The 26,464-nt window shown below is 41.7% G+C and overlaps 1 protein-coding gene across 1 annotated transcript in view; it reads right to left on the bottom strand.

The window, feature by feature from the left end:
* Nucleotides 1-26,221, bottom strand: part of ERC2 (ELKS/RAB6-interacting/CAST family member 2) — a 754,764-nt gene extending 728,543 nt beyond the window's left edge. Inside the window, exon 1 of the mRNA XM_084633053.1 lies at nt 25,998-26,221. The gene's annotated coding sequence lies outside the window, so the exon portion shown is untranslated. The remainder of the gene's footprint in view (nt 1-25,997) is intronic.
* Between the last annotated feature and the right edge of the window lie 243 nt (nt 26,222-26,464).

Below are 26,464 nucleotides of genomic sequence, written 5' to 3'. Positions count from 1 at the left end.
AAATGCAAGGTTCTGATGTCCTTCAGTGTGGCTAAAATGGACACACTGAACTGTTTGTGCTGAAACTGTTTCTATCCAAGCAGTTCAATTTCCAATAATTCCCTTCTCTAGTGCAAATATAGCCCTAGGCAAACTGGATCAACCAGTGCTAACAAAATATTGGTTTGTATTAACCAGCTTAACGAGAGTCACTGTTTCCTGTTGGTTTGTATTTTCCCCAGCAGGTGAAAGGCAGTTCTGTTGTCCCAAAATACAGATGTTTCTTCCATATAGAAATAAGCCTCAACTTTTCAGGATGCCGCACAGGCACATCCATTCCGATAAGTACTGGAATTTTGACTATTTAAGCAGAAATAGTGGATATGAAATTAGACTCTAGCAACGCTCTCCGGCTGAAGTATACAGGTAAATTCTAATGAAGTCAATGGGAACTACTCAGCCTGTAGAATAATGCTGAACCATTTTAATCATATAGGCCAAAGGCTTGCCCAAGGAATTGAGCCCTGAAGCTGTCTGGAGTCTTACGGGACTCTACTGCAATGGAGGCAAACTCAAATCCTAGAAGAGACCGATGCAGTTTCCCTATCTAAGTTCTTACGACAGTGCCTATTATCCTAGTATTTGAGTGCCCAAACGTACCCCCAGTAAAGAGACAAAATCCGTGTCTCGCCAGCTCCAGCTGCCACATGGTATATAGCACTTGTTTCACTAGGGTACACAATATTTCTGACATCTCAGCTCCAAAACAGTCAGGGAGTGAAGTTAAGGTCACTGAAGCAGAGGACACACAACACCTCATGACTATTGGGGTCGGGACGATTTGATCCTTTCTCATAATTCCCCAATCACCTCACCACATATTTTTTTTTGTAATATAGTCAGAAATCCCTGACGATCTCTACTTCCCCATAACAGTGCAATAGGTATAGAGTGAGGATCCATATATATGTAACCCTTCTGCCCGTCAGAGTTGGCAGCAACAAGGGCCGGGTTCAATATCTAGGGGATCCATTCCAATAACACAATGCAAACCGGCTCGAGCCCCCACCCAGTGACCTGGGACAAATATATACCACCCCCGCTGGGCACCTCCAAGAGGCAATACTTCCCCTCTCGCAAGCACATAATCTGAGTGTAGCAAAAAGCCTTTTAATAACAGAGAGAAACAATGTGGCATTATGTTGGGGAAACACCACCAACAGGATTCATAACACAACCCATGAGCAAAAAAAACCCACCCCAAGCAAATTGGGGCATGCCCCTTTCCCTTTGGTTCTTGAATCCAGCAACCCCAAATCACCCAAAGTCCCAAAAGTCCAATGACCCAAAAGTCTCTGGTCAGGGCAGCCCCAGAGTTCGAAAGTTTATCTGTGGAGCTTTACCTCCCAACCTGGGTGCAGATGGGACGGGGGTAAGAGGCACCTTACATGATCTGAAGCTGAAAGAAAAGGAGTACTTGTGGCACCTTAGAGACTAACCAATTTATTTGAGCATGAGCTTTCGTGAGCTACAGCTCACTTCATCCGATGCATACCGTGGAAACTGCAGCAGACTTTATATACACACAGAGAATATGAAACAATACCTCCTCCCACCCCACTGTCCTGCTGGTAATAGCTTATCTAAAGTGATCATCAAGTTGGGCCATTTCCAGCACAAATCCAGGTTTTCTCGCCCTCCACCCCCCCACACAAATTCACTCTCCTGCTGGTGATAGCCCATCCAAAGTGACAACTCTCCACACAATGTGCATGACAATCAAGTTGGGCCATTTCCTGCACAAATCCAGGTTCTCTCACCCCCCCACCCCCCTCCCAAAAACCACACACACAAACTCACTATGCCGGGATAGTGAGTTTGTGTGTGTGATTTTTGGGAGGGGGGTGGGGGGGTGAGAGAACCTGGATTTGTGCAGGAAATGGCCCAACTTGATTGTCATGCACATTGTGTGGAGAGTTGTCACTTTGGATGGGCTATCACCAGCAGGAGAGTGAATTTGTGTGGGGGGGTGGAGGGCGAGAAAACCTGGATTTGTGCTGGAAATGGCCCAACTTGATGATCACTTTAGATAAGCTATTACCAGCAGGACAGTGGGGTGGGAGGAGGTATTGTTTCATATTCTCTGTGTGTATATAAAGTCTGCTGCAGTTTCCACGGTATGCATCTGAGGAAGTGAGCTGTAGCTCACGAAAGCTCATGCTCAAATAAATTGGTTAGTCTCTAAGGTGCCACAAGTACTCCTTTTCTTTTTGCGAATACAGACTAACACGGCTGTTACTCTGAAACCGATCTGAAGCTGACCGCCCCACAGCTCCATAGGCCTCCGCTCCGCTCTGCTCTGCCAGCCGCCCCACGAACTCCTTCGCTCAGCTCCACTCCACAGCCCACAAGCAGCTCCTGCTGTCCCACGAACTGCTCCACCAGCTTGTCCACAAGGCACTCCAGCCATCCCGCAAACTGCTCCACAATATATCTTCAGGCTCCCGCACTACTTAACACAATGCTCAGTGATTTTAGCTCTTAGTCAGTTCAGCTCTTTGGTGAATTCAGCTTGTAGTAGGGGAGCCTCAGTGCTGGTGCACCATTAGCCCAAAGTGAGCTCAGCAGCCTGTAACTAGACTCCTAATGGAATCAAAATTAGCTCTGATATTCCACAGTGGAGAGAGGAGGAAGTGCAATTAGCATGGAAGGCCCTCACCAAGGGGCCCATACCACCAAGTATAAATACCTGTCCCCAACCTCTCTCCATTCACAGAGTTTTGGAACCCATGACCCTTGCCTAGCGAGTGCTACTTAGTTGATGGTGAGTCCCTCCATCATAACAAAAGGCCAAGTGCAGTTCCAAGCACAGTTCCCATAATCAGCGTAACAACAATTTATTCTTCCTGCCCCAATAACAGAGACGCTGGGGATCCCACAGCAGCCAAAGTGACCATTTGGGCAGCTATGGCCTCATTCTAGGCGGGATGGGTGTGCCTATGCAAATGAGATCAGCCCCTGAAGTTCTTTTCCACAACTTGCCACACCTCACCACCAGACGTCAGGGTGGAGCTCATCCTGACACTGCTTACATAGAGCAACTCAAAGATCAGGCAGCTAATTTGTATGTTCTTCCCACCACCAAGAGCAACTCCCTGCCACACTGATAAGCAGTTGGCACGGTGATAAGCACGGAGATGCAGTGGTAATGGACTACCAAAATCCTTAGTATTGTTTAAACTGAACTCACTTAAAAGCTGCAGATATGGGAGGGTTGAGGCACTGGTGAGGTTGTGTCTCAGAGAAACATAGGACTCACCTGCAGTATATCAGCACCGTGTCTGGTGTTCTAGTGCCACCATTTCTACCACCATCTGGTATGGGTATGACATTGGCTCCTTTAATTCACTTATTAAGCTACTTAGCCCTCCTTTTTTAGCTGCAGTCTGTTCAATGCCCTCCTTCTCTAGCATGTATGAAGTCTGTAAGATTAATGACTGTAAGAGAGCAATAATTTGGGTCCTGTTCAACACCGATTTTTTTCTTCAGTGCCTAAAGCTGAGCTTGTAGAAAGAGGCCTTGCTTTTCCCTAGACTCCTCCTTTACTATGTGCTTGTGTGATATGCTCACATTTCTGTTTTAATAATGTTACCTATATGTGAAAGTTCTGAAAACAAGAAAAAAAAATAAGTGAAGAAACAGCAACTGAAAAATTACTTAAGAAACATCTGCAGTTCACGTGTATTTTAATTTGAAATCCATTGCATATCTAATTTTGAATTTTACAGATCTGTAGCCAGTGCAAAATACAGCATACAAAAGTGTTTCCTTATGTGGGAGCAAATCAATTAATTGTGGGCAAATCCTGTCGCTTTCTGTATGGCTGTGAAGAGCCCCAGATGCAGTAGAAGCAGTTTAGAATTGCTGCAAGGAGGAGACAAGAAAGGTTTTGGGGGCACCTACACGGAGGGTCCCCCTTCCTGAGATCCATACAAGCTAGCTCCACAGGGATTTCCTGCATCCCCCAGGTATCAGAATTCAGGGGCCAGCAGGGGACACTTACCTCAGGGTCATAGTAGCAGCCACCCCTCACCACTTTTAGAATCTACTGGCACTAAACCCAGTTAGTGAGCTTGGGCTGAGGAGGAGGCACATGCAGGGGATTTAGACCCTGGAAATTAAATTCCATTTACAGCGTTTCTCTTGAATAAATGCTACCAGCACAAAATGTAATTCATATAGAAACAAACACTGCCGCCCCCATCCCTCAAGCATGGAGTGTCCTAAACCAGAGAAAAACCAATGGGGTTCCAGGGCATGGAGGCTGGAGAGCAAATCAAAGAGAGATCATGCCAATGATAAGCATCTCCTGCATATTACCCCAGAAGGGGCTTTAGGAACAAAGTCAGGAGATCCACAACCACATGCATCCACCTGCCACTGAAGCTACAGAGGTTGTAGTAGCAGGCCTGGAGCAGCTCCAATACAGCTCTGTGGACAGCTTGGGAGGACTGCATTCTTCCCCATCCCCACCCAAACTTTTCTGTGGCCCCTCTTCCTCCCAAGCTCATTTACTCAGGACTGGGACAGAGTGTAGGATTTGGTCCACATTAGATATGGATCAGGGTCATATTTTCTTTAAACAGTTACTTTCCATTTTTTAAAAATCCAATCATTTCAATTTAGTGGCCCTAGAAATATTAAAAACTGCACATTTATTGTCTCAACAGTTTATTTTAATAGCTTTTAAATGTGTATTTTATATTAATTTCTAAAGCTACCTGTTATTATTTTAATATCAGATATTGTTTAATGTATAAAAGGATTTGGGGCCTCTTAAGCACGCATGCTCAGAAAGAAAATTATTGGGTATTTTATTCTAGGGTCTCCCCTGAAGATCTCAGAGAATAGAGAATAGTCTTTTTTAGGAAGAAAGTACTTCTTGATGGCTGTTCTAAATTAGGTTTCATTTATTTTCAAGATTTCTGCCTCATCTCATCACCTGTACTCTGCTGACAATAATATCATGCATCCGACAAAGTGGGTATTCACCCACGAAAGCTTATGCTCCAGTACATCTGTTAGTCTATAAGGTGCCACAGGACTCTTTGCCGCTTTTACAGATCCAGACTAACACGGCTACCCCTCTGATACTTAATAATATCATGGACTCACTTGATCTACTTAAGTCTCACACACTGGATTTTATTTGAATTTTACTGTCTATTTTTATTTAGCCTTAAAACTCAAGCTTTTAAATCTAGTACTGGTTTACTACTATATTTCCAAGTTCACTAATATTCTTGTGGTATACATTATACAGTTTTCATGCAAGAATATAATCTTCACAAAGCTCTGAGATTTGTTTTATATTCATTATTATATTTTCATTCTGTTTACATATTTCTACACAGAACCATTAATTTTCTTAAGATCCCGTTTGGATTTTGCTAGAGCTAAATCACTTCCAATGAATTGAAGCTTGTGAGAAATTTTCTACATTTGTACCTGTCTATATTTTTATCTCCTAATGACTCACAAGCGCATTGCATGCATAGATGATATCTGTCTATTTATAACATATCCCCCATTGTAGCATCTGATCATCTGTAAACTGAACAATCAGTCTACATGTAAAATGTTGCTGATTGTGTTATATTACATAGATTTCCTGGTCTGTGACTTGTAGACCTTAAAGAAACAAAAAACAAACAAACAAAAACACAAGAAGCTTGGTACAGATCCCCAGTACACAGGGTTGCCAGGCATCCGGTCTTTGACCAGAACACCCGGTGAAAAAGGGACCCTGGTGGCTCTAATCGGCACTGCCAACCAGGCTGTTAAAAGTCCTGTTGGTGGTGCAGCAGGGGCCCTGGGCGAAGGCAGGCTCCCTACCTGCCCTGGCTCCATGCAACTCCCAGAAGCAGCCACCAGGTCCCTGCAGCCCCTAGGCACAGGGAGGCTCTGCGCCCTGCCCCCGCCCTGAGTGCCGGCTCCGCATCTCCCATTGGCCGGAAACTGTGACCAATTGGAGCTGCAGGAACAGCGCCTGCAGGCACGAGGGCAGCACGCGGAGCCTCCCTGGCCGTCTATGCACCTAGGGGCTGAAGGGACCTGGTGGCTGCTTCCTGGAAGCTGCAGTAAGTCCCTCCCAGACTCCACATCCGGAACCCCCTCCCGCACCCCAACCTCCTGCCCCAGCCCAGAGTCCCCTCCCACACCAAACTCCCTCCCTGAGCCCACACCCCACAACACCCCCACACCCCAACTGCCTGCCCCAGCCCTGAGCCCCCTCCTGCATCCCAAACACCATTCTCAGGTTGGATCCCCAAAGATTTTGTGGGTACTAAACTTGGGCAAAACTCAACAGATAGAGACAATTTTGACCTGTATCACATCAATAGTTTGATCTCTATCTCTGAGCAAAAACACCACCACCACATCTCCTAAAAACTTTTTGAAAAAATGGCAATTTTTTCAGGGTTTATATCTCTGCAACTCCTAGCTCAAATGACCCTAAATTTAGGTCACTAATCCTACCCTGCACTCTCGTAAGGCACATCAAATTTCAAAGGGTATCCAACTAAACATGTCAATTTTAGATAACTTAGAAAGGTCAACCTTTAAACAGAAGTTGTGACGCAACCTTAATTATTGTGGCATTGCTGCACCACGATAATCCTGGCAACTCCACTTGGGAATCTCAAACACCATTTACAGTCTCTTTCTCCTCCCTGGTCCAGCATCTCCTAGCTGTCACCACCAAACCCTGGAAACAAGCTCCTCCTGCAATAGTGAAACACCTGAAGACTTGCCAATGTTCTCATTACCGAGAGCTCCAACATCTGTAACTTCATTGAAAGCTTACTAAAAAACACAAAATAATATGCATTGCTAAGTAAGTATAGACATTAGCAACCTGATTTTTAATATGCTCAGAAAGCCCTCCAAACAGTCTGGATATAGTTCAGTACTTCTAAAGTTCCCTGGGAGTAAAAGGAAAACAAAATAACAGATATAAAAAGGACTGGGAGATGAGAGAAAGAAAGAAGACACAGTGTCTCTGTACTCTCCCTTATAATTTATCCTCCCAACATTTTTAAACACCTCAGTTGACAAAAGGTTTCTGGAAAAGATGCATGCCTACTTCACAAATAAAAGTGTCTTGGCACTCTTTATGAATTCTTTAAAATATACCCTCACCATAGACTGGTAAGCAGGACTTATCCAAGTTTTGAGGAATGCATGCTTTTATAACCAGTGGCCCAGAACTGGAGGTATTTATGCTTTATTGTTAGCTTTATCTGGGATTTTTCTTGTTTTAATTGTGACTCAACACATTACCAAGAAAAGCAGGATATAATTTTCTTTGAGTTTCTTTTTTTACATTTATTACTGTATTAAAAACAAAAAGTGAGGAAAAGTTGGAAAATGGAGAAGTAAAGTACATTGTATAGAAGGGTGCATTCATTAGCTAATCTGAGTTCTACAGCACTTTTATCATTTTACTTTATCTATACTAAAAAGATAATGAACAAAAAGCCTGTTCATATATGCACTAGACATTGTGTTTATCAAAATTAAAATGTCCTTTCTTGGTTTATTGCATGGAGGTATGAGCAATGATCAAATGAGAGGGGGGGTTGTAAACCAGTCACAACCACACAATATGATTCTTTATATTTTAAAATATCTGTTAAGAGTTTGAAAAACTAAATTAAAAAAACTAGAGGGATAAAAATACATATTGATATGTTCAGATTTTTTAAAATGTTGCTAACATACACCATTACAATATACCAAATGGCAACATTCACATTTAGATTATTTTTAAATCATGCTCTGAAACTGGATTGCTGGTATTATTATAGTCTTTTTACAAATATAGTAAATTTCATCTAACATATAATTTAAGCAATAATTTCAGAAATTTTCAGAATACTCACTGTTGTAGTGTGTTACAACAATATATATATATATATATACTGTGCATGAGAATTTAACGGATTACTACCACCTGATCGTCCACGTTGCTGAGCACCCTGAACCCCCACTGATGTTAATGGGAGTTGAGGGCATTCATCACCTCACAGGAGGTGCTCTTTCCTGGATTTGATTCTCGCTAATGAATGGAATGGCGCATGAAGGCGAGAAAAGGAATGTTGTTGAATATGCATCTTAGAATGTATAAGATTGTAAAATAAAGCTGTCAGGCATTCTACTGCTGTCAGGCAAAGTGACAGCAATTAATACTTATTGTGTGTTCACAAAATTCCAACAACGAAAACCGTTTGCCCCAAAAGCAATATTAAGCATGTTGGATAGCAGGCATGCTGAATGAATGAGCAATTACATTATTATCAAATATAGGTGAGTAGAAAGTCAGTACTGCCTTTTAAAAAATTTTTGGAGGTTTAGGTTTTTTGCTAACTCTAATATTCAAAATAAAGACAAAAAAAGCAGTATTATTTTTTTAAAATGTCCTGGCTCTGCACTGAGTTTAAACCATCACTTTTTTTTTACTACAATGTTTTGGACAACTAACTTTTTAGAATAGCTTTAAAGCTAAACCCCTGTTTTAATTAAATATTTACATTAAAGTTCAGTCAGTTTTCAGCTGACTAGTACTTTACATTAGCTAGTACTTGAACAGTGTAAAGAAATAATCTTTAAGGTCTAATCGGAAACTCTCTCATTTACCAGTATTCCAAACATATCATCTTCTGCCTGAGTCAGGATAACCTGAACTGGCCTTGGGGGAGGAGGGTTATTTTGATACATCAAAAGGCCTGAAAGGGGATGTGTTTTGTTTTAAAAAACATTTTATGGCTTTTCTGAGAGTCTGGCTTCACTTAAAAATGCTACAATGGCAAAGCTGTGCTGTAGTGCTTCAGTGTAGGTACTACCCGCACTGATTCTGCCATTAACGTAAGTAATCCACCTCCCTGAGAGGCAGTAGCTAGGTAGATGGAAGAATTTTTCTGTCATCCTAGCACTGTCTACATGGGGACGTAGGTCAGTTGAATTACGCCACTTAGGGAAATGAAATATCCACATCCCTGAGTATAGTCACCGACTTCCCCTCCTTCCCATGGGTGCTCGACCCACCCCAGCCCCGCCCCCACTACACCCCTTCCATGAAGCCCCGCCCCTGCCCCATCTCTTCCCACCCCCATTCCAAACCCTTCCCCAAAGTCCCCGCCCCAACTCCACCCCCTCCCTGCCAATATACCAATTCCTTCCCCAAATCCCCGCCCTGGTCCTGCCTCTTCCCCTGAGCGCGCCACATTCCCGCTCCTCTCCCACCCACCCCCGAAGCTTGCTAACGTGGCCAGGCAGGAAACACTGGGAGGTAAGTGGAGGAGCGGGGACGTGGGGCGCTCGGGGTGGGGGGAGGAGGAGGTGAGCTTGGCTGCTGGTGGGTGCAGAGCACCCACTAATTTTTCCCCACGGGTGCTCCAGCCCCAGAGTGCCCACGGAATCAGTGCCTATGCCCCTGAGCAACATAGTTATGACAACCTAATTTTCTAGTGTAGACCAGACCTAAGGAATAGCAGAATTATCAAGCCTGATCTCCCCTAATTTTTCCTGTAGAACATATTGCATATCTTTATAAATGCCACCCACCCGCATCAAAGGGTGGGGAAAATTGATGGCGCCAGTGGTAAAAAAGAGACAGTCCCCAGTAGTAAGGGCACTTGCCAAAGGACTATTGGTAACTCCTCCCAGTGGAATCTCTGTCACCCATTGGCTAGTTGGGGGAGGAGGGTGCTGATAGGCCAGCATTCCCCAACTCCCAGGATTCAGATGAGCGCAGGGGCCACGTGGAGCCTCTTTCGGCTACATTCCAGCAGCACAGTACAGCATACCTACCAATACTTGGCAATCAAAAATAAACACACTTTACAAAGCAAACTGTCTTCCAAAGAAGGTTGGATGTCTCCATGCATATTTATTTTGATTTCTTGCTCCTTAACTGAAAGAGCCAAGGATGTTTAATAATAAAATCCTTTATCGAAAATGTTGGTAATTGAATTTAACTAAGTGCTAACAAAAAGCAAAGTTCTAAGAGTTAGGTTAGAAGTCCTTTCCCCTCTCAGTTGCTCAATTCTCACACTTCTGGGCTCTTGTCATGTCATCATTTCACTAATTCTTTAGTCACCAGGAACTTTTAAAAATACAGGTCCTGTCTGCTTTTAATGTAAAAACAAAAACAAAAAACAAACAGAAATTCACCAAAACAAACAAACACACACAACTTTAAAACTTTCATAGATTTTACAGCCAGAAGGGACCATTGTGATCATCCTGTCTGATCTCCTGTACAGCACAGGCCCCAGAACTAAACCAAAATAATTCCTAGAGCATATCTTTTAGAAAAAGATCCAATCTAGATTTAAAATTTGTTAGAGATGGAGAATACATCATGACGCTTGGTAAAGTATTCCAATGATTAATTACTCTCACCATGAAATATATATATAAGTAACTTAATTCCAGTCTGAATTTGTCTAGCTTCAACTTCTACTCATTTGATCATGTTACACCTTTCTCTGCTAGACTGAAGAGCCCATTATTAAATATATGTTCCCCATGTCAGGGCTCAGACTGTAATCAAGTCACCACTCAGCCTTTTCTTTGTTAAACTAAATAGTTTTAGCTCCTTGAGTATATCACTATAAGGTATGTTTTCTAATCCTTTAATCATTCTTGGTGTAGAAATTCATTTCAAGTGTGCCTCTTTGGATCTTCTTGGGCCATGCAGGTCCTTTCAGCAGGCGGCAGGTGACCCTCGGGCAGTGACTGGCAACCTGCGGCCATTCAGGGTAATCCGCTGGTGGGCCGCGAGACTGTTTACATTGACCAGTAAATGCCCGTCTGCCCGCAGCTCCCAGTTCATCGCTCCCAGACAATGGGAGCTGCGGGAAGCAGCAGCCAGCACATCCCTGTGGCTCGCGCCACTTCCCACAGCTCCCACTGGCAGGGAACAGCGAACCACAGCCACTGGGAGCTGCAGGCAGCCATGCCTGCAGACAGTCAATGTAAACAAACTGCCTCGCAGCCTGCCAGCAGATTGGCCTATGGGCTGCAGATTGCCCACCACTGCCTAGAGATTAAGGAAGCTTACCCCTCACCCTCAAGTAAGAATTCAGAAGATTAATTTCAGTCTTAGTATGTCTTCAGCCTTCCTTTGAGCTAAATCAATAGTTTTTCATTGTTTTAATTCCCCCACCCTATATTGATTTTGATATGTTTACCGAATGCTCCTGCAAATGCTAGGAGGTACTTTTAAATAATTCTATTTCCATCAAGAAGAAACAAATTTCACTTCTCTGAAGCTTTCTACACAGAAGTTAGTTCTTCCTAACCCACATTTTCTATGTAGTAGTATTGTCTCCAAGGGAGTTGACTAGGTTGGCAAGTGCTGTACTATTTTAATTTTGACATTTCATTAAATAAAATGCTCAGTTTTTCAGCTGAAAACTAAAACAGAAAAAAAACTGTTACTGCAGCAATCATGAAGACCCGGTTTTTACTATAAAATCTGAGTTTTCCCTCATCACAATTCAAGTTCCAGATTTAAGATGACATATAACAAAATAGCCATTATTGTAACCCTTCCAATTTTCAAGTTGATGTATTTACCATTACAGACTGAAATTAACCTTAGTTTTTAAAAAATCGTAAATTCTTGGTTTACCCAATTAATTCACATATACAGAATCAAAGCAGTCTTTCAGACACACCTTCCCCACACATAAAAACATTAAGGAAAATATTCATTACAACTTTTGTTTGTAAAAGCAGCCTAAAGCAACCATTAACATGATGGAGCAGATCCTCATTTATGTTAGGGGCAGATTTGTTCTGGTCCACCAGCAAGAAGCTGCCTGAAAGGTACCTTATTCAGCAGCTAGAAGATTTGGACTACAGCCAGCACAATTTAAGACTGCCACCAGGCAGATTTAAATTGTGCCAGAGGGTTGCAAATTTGTAGGGGTGGGATTCAGCCCAAAATAAAAGGAGAGTAAAGGTGGCCACTTTTTGACACACATACCTTCTCAGGTATGCCTCTCCACCACCCAACCTTGTCAGCATATAAAATGGACAGAGGTTATAATGTATGATAGTTACAGAGTCAGATCTTTAGCTGGTTTAAATGAGTTTTGCTCATTGAAGCCAATGCAAGTATGCAAATTTATGCCAGCAGAAGATCTGACCCGTAGTCTTCATCTAGAATGATGGGTGTTTTACTAGAATTTACAGTGTTTGGATGAGACTTTGAACTTCCCCAAAGATGAGAGATTGCGATCTAGAGGGTTTTTTTTAAACTTGCTTAAAAATATGTAATTATGGGAGACTGTAGTTACATCCTAGTTAGGGTTGGGTTCAACTTTGCATTTAAGCCAGGATTCATCCTCTTTGTATTGTATGAAAAATACAATTCATCTTCCCCAAATTTACAGCACAATCTCTGAGTAAAGACTGAACACACCGATAATTTTTAAGTAAGTCTGTAAATTTACGAGTGCTAATCAATTAAAAATGGATCTTTAAAAAGTTCATATTTTACATCATGATTTTTGGGTCTTTCGAGCTTAAAGACTACAGACTAAACAGTTTGACATTTGTACATGGTGATATTTAGGATCTCTCTCTGGGGACAGAATTGTTTTAATTAATATTGGGAAAACATAATTTATCATAACATGAAAAATATGCACAATGGGTAGCATACAATGTGGGGATTTTTTGTTAACACCTATTTAACTTCAGTTATTAATTAAAATTTTAAAATAAAGAATGTCTTGATTAAAGATTCAGCAACATTTCCTCTTTCAATTAAGGTGTTAGAGCTTGCAAAAAATATGATTGGAGGAGGTCCACCAGCAAACTTAGGGAAGACCAATCTTCCGATTCCTGATATTTCTAGTTTTAATGCATTTTAAAAAAGCACTTTTCTAACAATCTTCCAGGCCTTGTTTTTAAGTCATAAAGAAGAAAAAATGGCACAAGCCCAATTTTTAAAAATTCTTTTGCAGATCATCTTTAAAATCAAGTGGAGTATGGAGGGGGTTCCAGATATATGAAAGAAAGCTACCATTTATGGAAACAGTATGTAACTGCAAATATAATATATATTATAAATCAATGATTCATCATATTAGGCCAGACTTTCAGCAGGAAGGAAAGTGTCCAGTTTACATACTGTTAGAATGGTAGCGGAATGGCCTAAAATGAGAAAGATTAAAAAAAATAGAAAACAAAAATGGATAAGACAAACTGGAAGTATTATGCTTATAGTACAGTTTAAATATTCACACTATTTTGCCCCAGTTGGAGACTATAATTTGCATTTGAGTGTCCAACTTTATTTTAAACAGTCCGGTACGATTCATACATGCAGCATGGTACAACTAATTCAGCATCTCACCAAAACAGAGAGAATGTGTATTAAGTGCATAAAGAGCTGAGAGTCTTGACAAACAAATTAAGACTCTGGTCCTGCAATTGGATTTGTTAGTTCAGACCCCTTCATTATTAGATCCAATTGCAAGATTAAGGCTTAAATCTTATTTATAAATAAAGGCTATTATATTAAGGCTTGATTTTTATATATACCTATTTTCTCATAGGGAATATATTTGTGTATATTCTTCCATTCAGGCCCTTTAGATAAAGGAAGCCCATTAGTAGAAGAAATTAAGTTGTTTATAAATTTGAACATTTTAGGAGGATTTCCTTTAATCACTCATATTAGTTTCTATACTATGTTGTAAGAATATGGATAAGGAAAAAGACCCATACAAAATTTAGGGGGTTAAAGACCCTGGGTACAGCAGCTATTATATTTTAGACTTTGCAGAAATTTGTGATGTAGATAAGGCCATGTTTGATTTTTAAAAGTGGAACAGACAGAAGAGCCATTTATACTGTTTCACGCAACAGGCTCATTTAACACAATATCAACTCATTATGGAGGATCACTCTCTATATTTGTTTTCCCTTTGATATCCAATAAGTGACGCATGATTTTCATAAAACACTATTATAATTCATCAGCTCTGCAAACTACAAAATGAACTCATACAGATAACCAGTTCAATCAAAAAGTGATAAACATGTCATGATATGAAAATAATTTCTTTCCTTATAAATTAAATTAAGATATGATTGTAAAAGTCATACTTGGACTGCATGATGGAGGTTTCAGTAATCCAAAATAAATTTTATTATTTGCATAATGTAGAAGCTACTGGTAGAATAGTAACCAGAAGGCATGTAAAACATGCCTACAGTACTTCAAATATCTATGATTGTCTATATATACACACAATAATTATAAATTAAATAACTTTTTGAAGCACAAAGTGTCAATTCACTAAGCATACAGTGTGACCTGTTTACTAAAGATCAGCTATTTATTTTCATATAAAGAATTCACAGATAGGAGTTGAACGCAATGATAAAACTACCTCAAAATTCCCTAAAATAAATAAATTATATATATCTACAAACACACAAAGTACTCAAGCAAATCTATAACTAGTTGAGCAAATTTGTGTACAATTCTATATCCAATTACTAACATTGTTATTAAACAAATGAATATCTAAAACTTGATCCTTTCATCTCATAGGCTCCTAAAGTGCCTTTAAAAATTATGCACTTACACACACACACCAAACAGCCCAGACCTTTATGCATAGGAGTAGTTTCCACTGAATTCTTTAGGACTACTCCTGTTAGTAAAATTATACAACTCAACTATTTGCAGGATAAAACCATATATCAATTTTTCCTTTTAGTAATAAGAACATTATTTTTGTTCAGGAAATAATAGAATAGCATCTGGTTTTAGGTTTCAGAGTGTTAGCCGTGTTAGTCTGTATCAGCAAAAACAATGAGGAGTCCTTGTGGCACCTTAGAGACTAACCAATTTATTTGGGCATAAGCTTTCATGGGCTAAAACCCACTTCATCAGATGCATGGAGTGAAAAATACAGTAAGCAGTATATACTGGGGATCGGCAACCTTTGGCTTGCGGCCCGCCAGGGTAAGCCCCCTGGCAGGCCGGGCAGTTTACCTGCCGCATCCGCAGGTTCGGCCGATCGCAGCTCCCACTGGCCGCGGTTCACTGGCCCAGGCCAATGGGGGCTGTGGGAAGTGGCACGAGCCCAGGGATGTGCTGGCCGCCACTTCCCACAGCCCCCATTGGCCTGGAGCAACGAACCACAGCCAGTGGGAGCTGCAATCGGCCAAACCTGTGGACACGGCAGGTAAACAAACCAACCCGGCCAGCCACAGGGCTTACCATGAGGGCCGTGAGCCAAAGGTTGCTGATCCCTGGTGTGTATACACACACACACACACACACAGCACGTGAAAAGATGGGAGTTGCCTTACCAAGTGGGGGGGTCAGTACTAACGAGGCCAATTCAATTAAAAAAATATAAAGTCATAAAATATAAAGTAAAATTATGTGGACGAACCATTTGAGCCAGTAAGGATATGTATGCCTGTGCACGTACTATGACTTGCACCATAACATTTTAGGCTGTGTTTTCATCAAAATTCATAAGGAACCCAATCCTGTGAGATGTGAAGCACCCTTCAGTTCCACTATCTTCAGCATGAGATGAGGGTGCACATCACTTCTCAGGATTGTGCCCAAAATGAACTGGGCTGGACTGCATCCAGGCTTATATTGTAGCCCTCCAAGGAATATGCAGGTGCTGTAGGAAATGTTTTTGGTGATTATGTCCTTTCTCTCTGAGTCAGTACAGAACCAGTTCCCTAAAATACTGTTAGAAGGCACTCTGCTACTAGAGTTGCCATTTTTCTGAGGAGACAGAACTGAATTCCCAAACAACTGAGGTTATTAAATATTTCATAGTACTTTTCTGCTATATTACACCGTCCTTTCCTGCCTTAGTACAAAAGTTGAGCCTAATATGTTTGAGTATTATCCATGCCAATTCATAAGAAATTGTGAGCCATCATTGTAGACATCTAATATGAACATCTAACATCTGTTTTCAGTGTTATTCTACTTAGCAAAAAGAGTTGTCTGAGCAGATTTACAAATGATTTTTTTAAAGATGTCTGTATAAAAGCCACAGTACAGCATACCTGCCAATATTTGGCAATCAAAAGTAAATGTGCCTTTCACAGCAAACTGTTTCTTCCAAAGGAGGAGGCCAAAAGAAGCATTTAGGAGCACCTGTATCTTCCTGTAGTAGCAGCAGAAAAAGAACCAAGACTGAATGCAGTTATGCTTTATCATGTTCTACTATTTTGCTAATCCTGCCTCAGTATTCAAAGAATGATGTGACAAGGAAGCTGAATTTCAAAAAAGTAATGTTTCTTTTTGGGAGAGGAGAGATGGGAGAAAATTGTAAAGACATAGTTCATGAGGTCACAGAAAAATTTAGACCCTAGGAAGTCTTTTTAGAAAACAGAAGATTCATACAGTGTATAATATACACACAATGAAATACTACGTTGGTCATGTATCTCATGGCAAATTAATTTTTAAATTAATTTTATTGCCTGTGAAAGGTGCTGGGTTAACAGCATTGAAGACTAAAGGAGCAGCAGCAATGCAATCTCCCTCAAAGTTTGACATGAAGGGACCATTTCCAGCAATGAGATAGTACAATCTCGGGGTCAATTCAGTTAATAGCCTCTGGGAATCAGAAGTGTGTTATTGGTTCCATTTGTGAGGTTGGACTGTGTAAACTTCATTTGCAACTGGACTGAGACCATCAATGTATGTTACATAAGCCACTGAGAATTCATCCTATTTTACTAACCTTACATCAGCATCAGCTGCACTGGATCTGAACTACCAGTAGTTACCTGGAGGTAAAATGCTCTGCATCCTATTAATAATACCCTTATTGCATGAGTCGCAGCACTGTACTTCTACTTCTCTCCTTTCCTCTAAAACAAGTCATGCATTCACAGTGATAACCAGACTGGCAACTAATAACCTGTCCTACCAGTTCCCCTTTTCCAGCAACACCTATCCCACCTGCACACAATTATCTGAATGACAATAACACTAGCAGTTTTCACAGGTAAAGCTACCATTTATCTTACTCTCTTGTCAGATCTTTTGCCTCCCTTTATCTTTTCATGCTTACATCCTACATTTTTATATTTTTTTAATTTTTAATTATTTTAAACTCTAAAGCACAATCTTTCCAGTCATTTTACTTGCTAAAGATACTTATTTCTCCAAACACCAGCCACTAAGTTCTATTGCAGCATTGGGCCATGAGTAGTCAGAGCAGTACCATAAAATGTGCTAGCATGACATGCAAACAGTTTAAAACTTTTAAATATGCAAATAGACATATTAGAAATGGAAAGGCACTTGAAAAAATGGTAATTTGGTCATTAAAGAAAGAAGACAGGCTGGCCAGAGAGTAGTTGTTCCAAATTCTCACTTAAAATAAGTGCTATACTGTAAAAGTAGGTTTCTTGGAGAATGGTCTGTGTTAGCCCAGAAAATTCATCTGTTCCTTATTTCCAGAACATGACTTCAGAAGTAAGGAATTTCTCTAGGCAACTGAAGGGCAAATCCACCTAGGCATTCAAGGACAGCTTACAACCCTACTGTGGAACCAAGCTCTTATCCTCAGATGTACCTTACTCACTGCCATAAAAAGTCCTACTGGAACTAAAGGCAGGTTATATGCTATGAAAGACTTCTGCCTGGACCCTAAGACAATCAATATTTCTCCACTGTCCAGACTCCCCTGGAAAGAAACTGGGTATCTTTAGATGAAAAAGGACAGGAAATTAAAGCCATTTTCACCAACATAAGGTCCAAAAGATCTCTCATGTGTGGTAGTATGCTGCCATGCAAGTTTATTAGCATAGCGATTCTCTGCCACAAAAAACACTGTCACTGTGGAAAAACCTTTTCAAGAGCAACATCAACAGACATAGATAAATGGGGTTCTATAGATATATTGAATGCATGATAGGAGATGGCTCCAGAGACAAAGACAGGGAGTCACCAGTCTCTCTCCAAATTCTGGATACCATGGTTGATGAGGCCTAACTTGCGCTATCAGAATCACCATGATCCTTGCTGGACCAGATTCTTCATGGAAAAAGAAAAGAACCAATTATTACTTTAAGAAGTAGGGATTAGAAATCACAGGCAAATAAACCAAGTAAATTGCTAGACTTCCCTGAAAAGAGCCCAAACTGTTACACTAATTCTAAATATCTTCTGAAGCTCTTACCTCTGTCCTTAACACTGGAATTTATCAAAAGATAAAAAGCACCAGTTGTCTGGTATAAATAATAACACAGAGCATGAGAGTTGAAGCTCAGGAACCAATATTTAGTAGAATGGAGATGGATACCCAAAATTTTTCTGTACAAATGCACATTTGATATCTACGTTTATAGCCTTGCCTAGACCCCAAATATAGCCTACAACCATTCCGAGGCAGAACAGAAAAAAAACCAATTTACTTCACACCTTAGATATGCACAGTGATAGCCTAGTATAAATCCAATCCACTTTACTTCAAAAGGATCATTTTTTAAAGAGTCGTTAACACACACACTCAAACAAAAAGTGAACCCAATTAAAGGCAAAAATGCTCTGGAACAATTTTAATTGATTTTTCTGCTGATCTATATTTTCAATTTCTTCTTTTTAGTATCGCCCAGAAGAATCACCATTGCTAGTACAAACTAGAGAGGGACAAAAAAGGGGTGATGGTTTTGCTTTCAATTTTGTAGTCTCAATCACTGGGTTTTAATTTTGCAAGCCTGAAACCAAAGCTACTCTACCCATGGTTTTTGATGCAGTTTCTAAGAATGTGGTGTATTTTACTTTTCCCAAGTTTTCCCTGCTGACCGGTGATTCTCAAAATGAAGTTACCTACTTTAAAGTAACACTTGCCCTGCTTCAAGGACTATGAAGAAAATAAAAGTAAAAAATCATGAAAATCCAGCATTAACATTGCAAACTAAAAGTCAAAGCATCTGGTAAGCCACACTCAGCATTGCCAAATACACAAAACAGCATCCAAAAGACTATCATATATATTGAAAAACTACATTGAGGATACACACTAAAGAACCCCGAAGACTGGAAAAGATATACATAAGAGCACACAGTACATCAGCCTCAACACTACAAAAATGCATGCAAGAATATTACAAAGTTGCACCTGGTATTTTTAAAGTGAAAAAAAATTACTGACTGCCTCTCACAGTCTATGTTAGATCAAAACCACAACATGTTAGGATGGATAGAAGTACTATAAATACTGGGAGAGAAGTTGTCTCTGAAGAAGACATTTACAGGCCCTAGTGGCCTTAGATCTCTTTCTCCTTTTCACCTTGGGGGAATGCTCCTCTGAAATGCTTCCAGCTCCACATGCAGGGCCAGTTAGAAAGGCAGAATTGTAGGATCTAAATAAGTGGATGAGACAGTGGAGTTGGGAGGAAGGATTTAGGTTTATTAGGAACTGAGGAACCTTATGGGAAAGGAGCAACCTATACAGGAAAGATGGGCTCTACCTAAACCAAAATAGAACCAGATTGCTGGCATGTAAAATTAAAAAGATTGTAGAGGACTTTTTAAATAAAGGGCTGAGGGAAAGCCAACAAGTGCACGAAAGCACACAGTTTGGACAGAAACATCCCTTAGGGAAGGATTTATTAAAGGAGATACTCTATATCGGGGTCCCCAAACTTGGTTTGCAGCTTGTTCAGGTAAGCCCCTAGCAGGCAGCGAAACGCTTTGTTTACCTGAGCGTCCGCAGGTATGGCCACTCGCAGCTCCCAGTGGCCACAGTTCACCGTTCCCGGCCACTGGGAGCTGCGAGCAGCCATACCTGCGGATGCTCAGATAAACAAAGCGTCTCGTGACCTGCCAGGCGCTTACCTGAACAAGCTGCGAACCAAGTTTGGGAACCCCTGCTCTATATCCTAATAAAGAAGAGCGGATAGAAGCTGAAAAAGTACAGGTTGGAACTGAAGATAAACAATCTAACAAAAAATAATGCCATCCAATTACATCACATGAAAGCAGACAACTAAATATAGACAAATTTTATAAGGGTTGTCTTCAAATGCTAAAAGTCTAAATACTAAGATGGGTGAACTTGAGTGCCTGGTATTATTAAATAAAGATAGTGATATAACAGGCATCAAAGAAACTTGATGGAACTATAGTAATCAATGGTGGTATATCAGGGTACAAAATATATAGCAATAACAGAGTAGGTTGCACATTTGGGGGAGTAGCAGTATCTGTGAAAAAGCAAAAAGAGTCAAACATAGTAACAATCTTAAATGAAAAATCAAACACTACAATAGAATCTCTATGGACAGAAATTCCATGCTTGAATAATAAGAGTATAACAGAAGGAACATACCACCAATCATCTGATTAGGTGGTGACAGTGATTGTGAAATGCTCAGGGAGATTAGAGAGGCTACAAAAACAGAAAACCCAATAATAAAGAGGGATTTCCCAACTATTCCCATATTGACTGGGTAAATGTCGCCTCAGGATGGGATTCAGAGATAAAATTTCTAGACACCACTGTTTCTTGGAGTAGCTAGTCCTGGAACCCACAAGGGGAGAGGCAATTCTTGATTTAGTCCTAAGTGCAGAACACTATTCGGCCCAAGAGCAGAACTACTCAGTAATAGCAATCATAATGTAATTACATTTTACATTCTTTAAGGAGGAGGGGAAATACCAAAGAAATCCACCATAGAAGCATTTAACTTCAAAAAGGGGAACTACATAAAAATGAGGAAGCTATTTAAACAGAAATTAAAAGAACAGTCACAAGAGTGAAATGCCTGCAAGCTGCATGCCGACTATAGTAAACCTGCCTTAGAGACCACCTCTGAAGAGAAACCACCTAACATGAGTGACTGCTTGCAGAGGCCTTGGAACACCACCACTCTCTGGTGTTCAAACCTTTGAAGAGAGACCACCTCTTACAAGCAACCACTTTTGCTAACTCCCATGAGTGGTTGCTCTTGGCAGCTTTTACTGTATTTGAAAACATAAATAGAGGTTCAAACTAAATATGTATACTCCTCACCCAAAAAAAACCAAAACAGTAAGGGGACTAAAAAATGTCACCATGACTAAACCACAGAGTGGTCAGAAGCAAAAAAGCATCCTTTAAAAATTGGAAGTCCAATCCTACCAAAGAAGACAGACAGGAGTAAATTCTGGCAAGTAAAATGTAAAAATATAATTAGGCAGGCCAAAAAATAATTTGAAGAACAACTAGCAAAAGACAAAAAAATCAACGGCAAAAAAGAAAAAGTGAAGTACATCAAAAGCAGAAAGCCTGCCAAACAAACAATCAGTGGAGCAACTGGATGATCAAGGTGCTAAACGAGCACTCAAAGAAGACAGAACCATTGCAGAGAAGTTAAACAAATTTTTTGCATTGGTCTTCACTGCAGAGAATGTGAGGGAAATTCTCACATCTAAACCATTCTTTTTAGGTGACAAATCTGAGGAACTGTCCCAGATTGAGGTGTCCATAGATGAGGTTGTGGAACAAATTGATAAATTAAACAGTAATAAGTCACCAGGACCAGATGGTATTCACCCAAGAATTCTGTAGGAACTCAAATATGAAATTGCAGAACTACTAGTTGTGGTATGTAACCTATCAGTTAAATCAGCCTCTGTACCAGATGACTGGAGGATAACTAATGTAATGCTGATATTTTTAAAAGGCTCCAGAAGTGATCCTGACAATTACAGCCTAACATCAGTATCAGGCAAGTTGGTTGAACCTATAGTAATGAACAGAATTATCATATATATATAAACACAATATGTTGGGGGAAGAGTCAACACTGCTTTTAAATCTATTAGAATTCTTGGAGGGAGTCAACAAGCATGTGGACAATGGTAATCCAATCAATATGGTTTACTTGGTCTTTCAGAAAGCCTTTGACAAGGTCCCTCACCAAAGGCTTTTAAGCAAACCAAGCAATCATGGGATAAGAGGGAAGATCCTCTTGTGGATTAGTGACTGGTTAAAAGACAGGAAATGAAGGGTAGGAATAAATGGTCAGTTTTCAGAATGGAGACAGTAAATAGCATGGTCCCCCAAAGATCTGTACTGGGATCTGTGCTGTTCAACATAGATTCATAGATATTAAGGTCAGAAGGGACCATTATGATCATCTAGTCCGACCTCCTACACAACGCAGGCCACAGAATCTCACCCACCCACTCCTACGAAAAACCTCTCACCTATGTCTGAGCTATTGAAGTCCTCAAATCGTGGCTTAAAGCCTTCAAGGAGCAGAGAATCCTCCAGCAAGTGACCCGTGCCCCATGCTACAGAGGAAGGCGAAAAACCTCCGGAGCCTCTTCCAATCTGCCCTGGAGGAAAATTCCTTCCCAACCCCAGATATGGCGATCAGCTAAACCCTGAGCATATGGGCAAGATTCACCAGCCAGATACCCAGGAAAGAATTTTCTGTAGTAACTCAGATCCCATCCCAATCACAGGCCATATTCATAAATGATCAAGAAAAGGGTCAACTGTACAAAATAACTCAAGATAGTGAAGTCCAAAGCTGGCTGTGAAGAGTTACAAGAGGATCTCACTAAACTGGGTGATTGGGTAACAAAACAGCAGATGAAATTCAATGTTGCTAAGTGCAAAGTAATGCACACTAGAAAACATAATTCCAACTATATATACAAAATGGTGGGGTCTAAATTTGCTCAAGAAAGAGATGTTAGAGTCATTGTGGATAATTCTCTGAACTTGTCTGCTCAACGTGCAGCAGCAGTCAAAAAAGCCAACCATTAGGAAAAGGGACAGATAATAAGCCAGTAAAATGCATAATGCATGCAGTTCTGGTCATCCCATCTCAAAAACGGTATTAGAATTAGAAAAGATACAGAGAAGGGCAAAAAGTTATTAGTGGCATGGAACAGTTTCCGTGTGAGGAGAGATTAAAAAGACTGGGACTGCTCATCTTAGAACAGAGACGAATAAGGAGGGATAGGATAGACATCTATAAAATCATGAACAGTATGGAGAAAGTGAATAAGGAATTATTATTTACCTCTTCACATAACACAAGAACCAGGGGGTCATTGTAACCCAGTGAATCTAATAGGCAGCAGGTTTAAAACAAACATAAGGAAGTACTTCACACAACACACAGTCAACTTTTGGAACTCGTTGCCAAGGGATGTTGTGAAGGCCAAAAGTATAACTGGGTTCAAAAAAGAATTAGATAAATTCATAGAGGATAAGTCCATCAATGGCTATTAGCCAAGATGGTCAGGGCAACCTGTGCCCTGGGTGTCAACAAACCACTGATTGCCAGAAACTGGGACTGGACAACAGGGAATGGATGATTCAACAATTGTCCTGTTCTGTTAATTCCCTCTGAAACATCTGGCACTGGCCACTGTCAGAAGACAAGATACTGGGCTAGATGGATCATTGATCTTACCCCGTGTGGCCATTCTTATGTTATGGGAACAGTAGAATAGTTTAGGTGGGCAAAGCCTTTTCTCCCACATAGGGCAGTTGAAGAACTACTGAGAGAAGGTCTCCAAACACACAAATGTTGGAGGTGTCCCTCTAAACCCTTCTACTTCCATAGGGCAGTGAGAAGACCTAGAGAGAGTCAATTTCCTATACCAGCATAGGGGAATCAGGGAATTGGGCCTCCACATCAACATCCGAGCAGCACGGACTTGCTTCCAGCACCAACTGGGCAGCCAGTGGAGCTAGAGTGAGTCTCTTCCCACCCCCAGACCGTAAAACAGTGAAAGGATCTGGGAGACTGTCTGCCTCACTGCTACCACATAAGGCAATAAGAGGACCTCCAGAGAGTCTCCTCTCCCCTCCAGGGAAGTAAGGAAAGGGGAAGTCTCTCCTCTCCCCCAGGAGGCACTTCAGGGGACCTATGCCAGAACATATGTTTTTCCTCACTCATCCATGGGGCAGTGAGGGGAGGTGGGGCAAGTCCTTCCCTTACTACCACAGCAGTGAGAGGAGCCTGGGAAGGAGTTTTCCCCTCTGCCAGAGCAACGAGAAGCACTAGGGGAGAGAAATGTCTCACTAACACACCCCACTGAAGAGGGGAATCTCTTTTCCTCTTCCCAGGGAGACGACAGTGAGGGGAGCAGTGGTGAGCCTTTCGTCCACCCCGCTCCTTAGCAGAGGAAGAGATGGGGGGCACTCTTTCCTCTCCTGCTCGGGGGCAGCTAAGGGAGATGGGAAGCCACCTCTCCCGTTCATGGGGCGGTGTCTCTCCTCCTTCCCCCAGCGGGCAGGAAAGGGAGCCGAACTGAGCCCATTTCCTCCCTAGCTATCCGGGAACCAGCGGGCGGCGCTGTGAGGCGGAGGGACACTCGCCCTTGGAGCGGTGAGGGAGGGGAGGCCGGTGGGAACTTCTTGCCTCCATAGAAGCAGGAGAAAATTTCCCGCTCCTCCTGTGCAACGCGAGGAGCTGCAGACTTCTCACTCCTGGAGCAGGCTCGGGGGAGAAAAAGCACCTCCCCGGCCTCTGGGGTCCGTTCACACACGTGCCATGCAAGGGGGGTGGTGGAAGCTGCAAGAGTCCTGGGGGCTGGTGGGGCGCTTCACCCGGGCACGCGAGGGGAGCCTGGGGGCCTCTCGGTGCACTGAGGGTTGAAAGGGAGCCTAGGGTTACGGTGGGTGTCTCTCCCTCATCGCCCCGGGCGGTGGGGGGGCGGGGGGCGGAGAGTGGCTCAGGAAAGCATTAGAGGAGTTGTCTATGTCCCTGTGATGGCAGGGCGGGGGAGCTGGCGCGTAGCACGTCCTCCCTTCCCGCGGGGTGGCATGGAAAGGGGGCGGAGGCAGGTGCTGAGTCTCTCTTTCTACACCCCGCGCGCCCTAGGGAAATGAAGGAGCACCGCAGAAGCCACTTAGGGGGAGAACGCTGCCCGCCTGTGGGGGGAAAAGGAGGCTACAGAAGGCTTCCTCCCCCTTTCGGTGGAGCAGTGGGAAAGGGGCACTGAACGGGGAGAGGGGGGACGGGGACCGGGCCCGCAACTGATTGGAAAAATAACAAATGGTTAAGTGATACCCTTGATTTAAAAAGCCAGAGCAGGAAACTATCCCTGACAAGTGAGATTTGCCCTCCTCTTGGCTACACGTAGTGGCCGTGCTCATTGCAACGAGCCAGTTTCTGCCAGTGCAAGTGGCCTGTTGGATTGTCCATCAAAAGGGAAATATCAGTTCGCCGCTAAGGGAGTAGATTCCCTTCCATCCATCACAAGCCTTAGCAGGTAGCCGCCTAAAAAATCAATCACACACTAATAAAACAGACACCACCCTTCTCCCACTTGCATTACTCCAGCTCTTTAAGAAAAAAAATTGTTTGTATGTATGATAAATCTATTCCTGGGCTTTATCATCTGCATCATAATCTTGAGCCACCTAAAATGATCCTTAAACCCACACAGCATTGTAAACGTGCAACCCCACTAAGTATTCATTCATTATATAACTGCAAAATAATATCCTGTTAGTCTGACTCTGATTTCCCTTTCCCAGCCACAAAAAGAAAAAATAAATCAGGTTTTTCTCTGACACTGTTTGTCTTTAAAAAGAAAACACCAAGCTTTACAAATTATATGAGCTACAAAGCTAGGAATTTAAAATTCTCATCAAGTCCATGCTAGACTTTAATACAGTAATAATAATATTTGTAAACTGTTCACAAAAATGACAATTATATGGCTGATTTTAGGAGAAATTGCAAGAAAGGTATATAGATGATTCTGTAGGGAGAGGCACTCATTGCTACTAGAATAAGATGTGCACTTGGTCACATTTATTGCAATATATTAAAGGGATGGGGAAAAAAACCTTTTTTGCCATTTTTTTCTTAATTTTCAGCCACTACATAATTTTAGATAGCAATATATAACAATTTTGTTAATCAAAATTAATACACACATCTATTATGGCCATATTCTTGCTTAAGCTTCTCACCTTTCAAATCATTGCATCTGTCTTTCCTCCTCACATGGATTTTACAACATCAAGTCTAGCTGACAGCTGATTACACTGAGGAAAGAGGCAGCGTGGAGAGCTGGAACAGGCGAACATTTAAGAGGCAAGGGAGAGAGGGAGTCTGCTGCAGTCAGGAAAGGTTTGTGTATTTCTATCCCTCGTCTTTCTGTCCCTCAGCGAGTCTCTCTCAGTAAACTGCGAGCCTGGCTCTTTGGTTTGCTAGTCCCTGACTCAACATTCCCAGCATTCCCGAGGAGCTGGGTTTTCATTAGGGCTGAGCAACCTGCCACAAGGGGCAGCAGCAAACTCCTTAATAACAGAGCAAAAAGAGCTCTAGCAGCAGAACCACGGGCACTGCAAGCCCATGGATTCCCACCCCAGTATTTGTCTCTGTCCACTCATTGCAGACCCAAGGGTTCCACTCTCCCCACCTAATATGTGTGGGT

The sequence above is a fragment of the Lepidochelys olivacea genome (assembly GCF_965140295.1).
Source record: "Lepidochelys olivacea isolate rLepOli2 genome assembly, chromosome: 7".
Taxonomy (NCBI): domain Eukaryota; kingdom Metazoa; phylum Chordata; order Testudines; family Cheloniidae; genus Lepidochelys; species Lepidochelys olivacea.
This window is presented reverse-complemented; position numbering and strand designations above follow the sequence as displayed.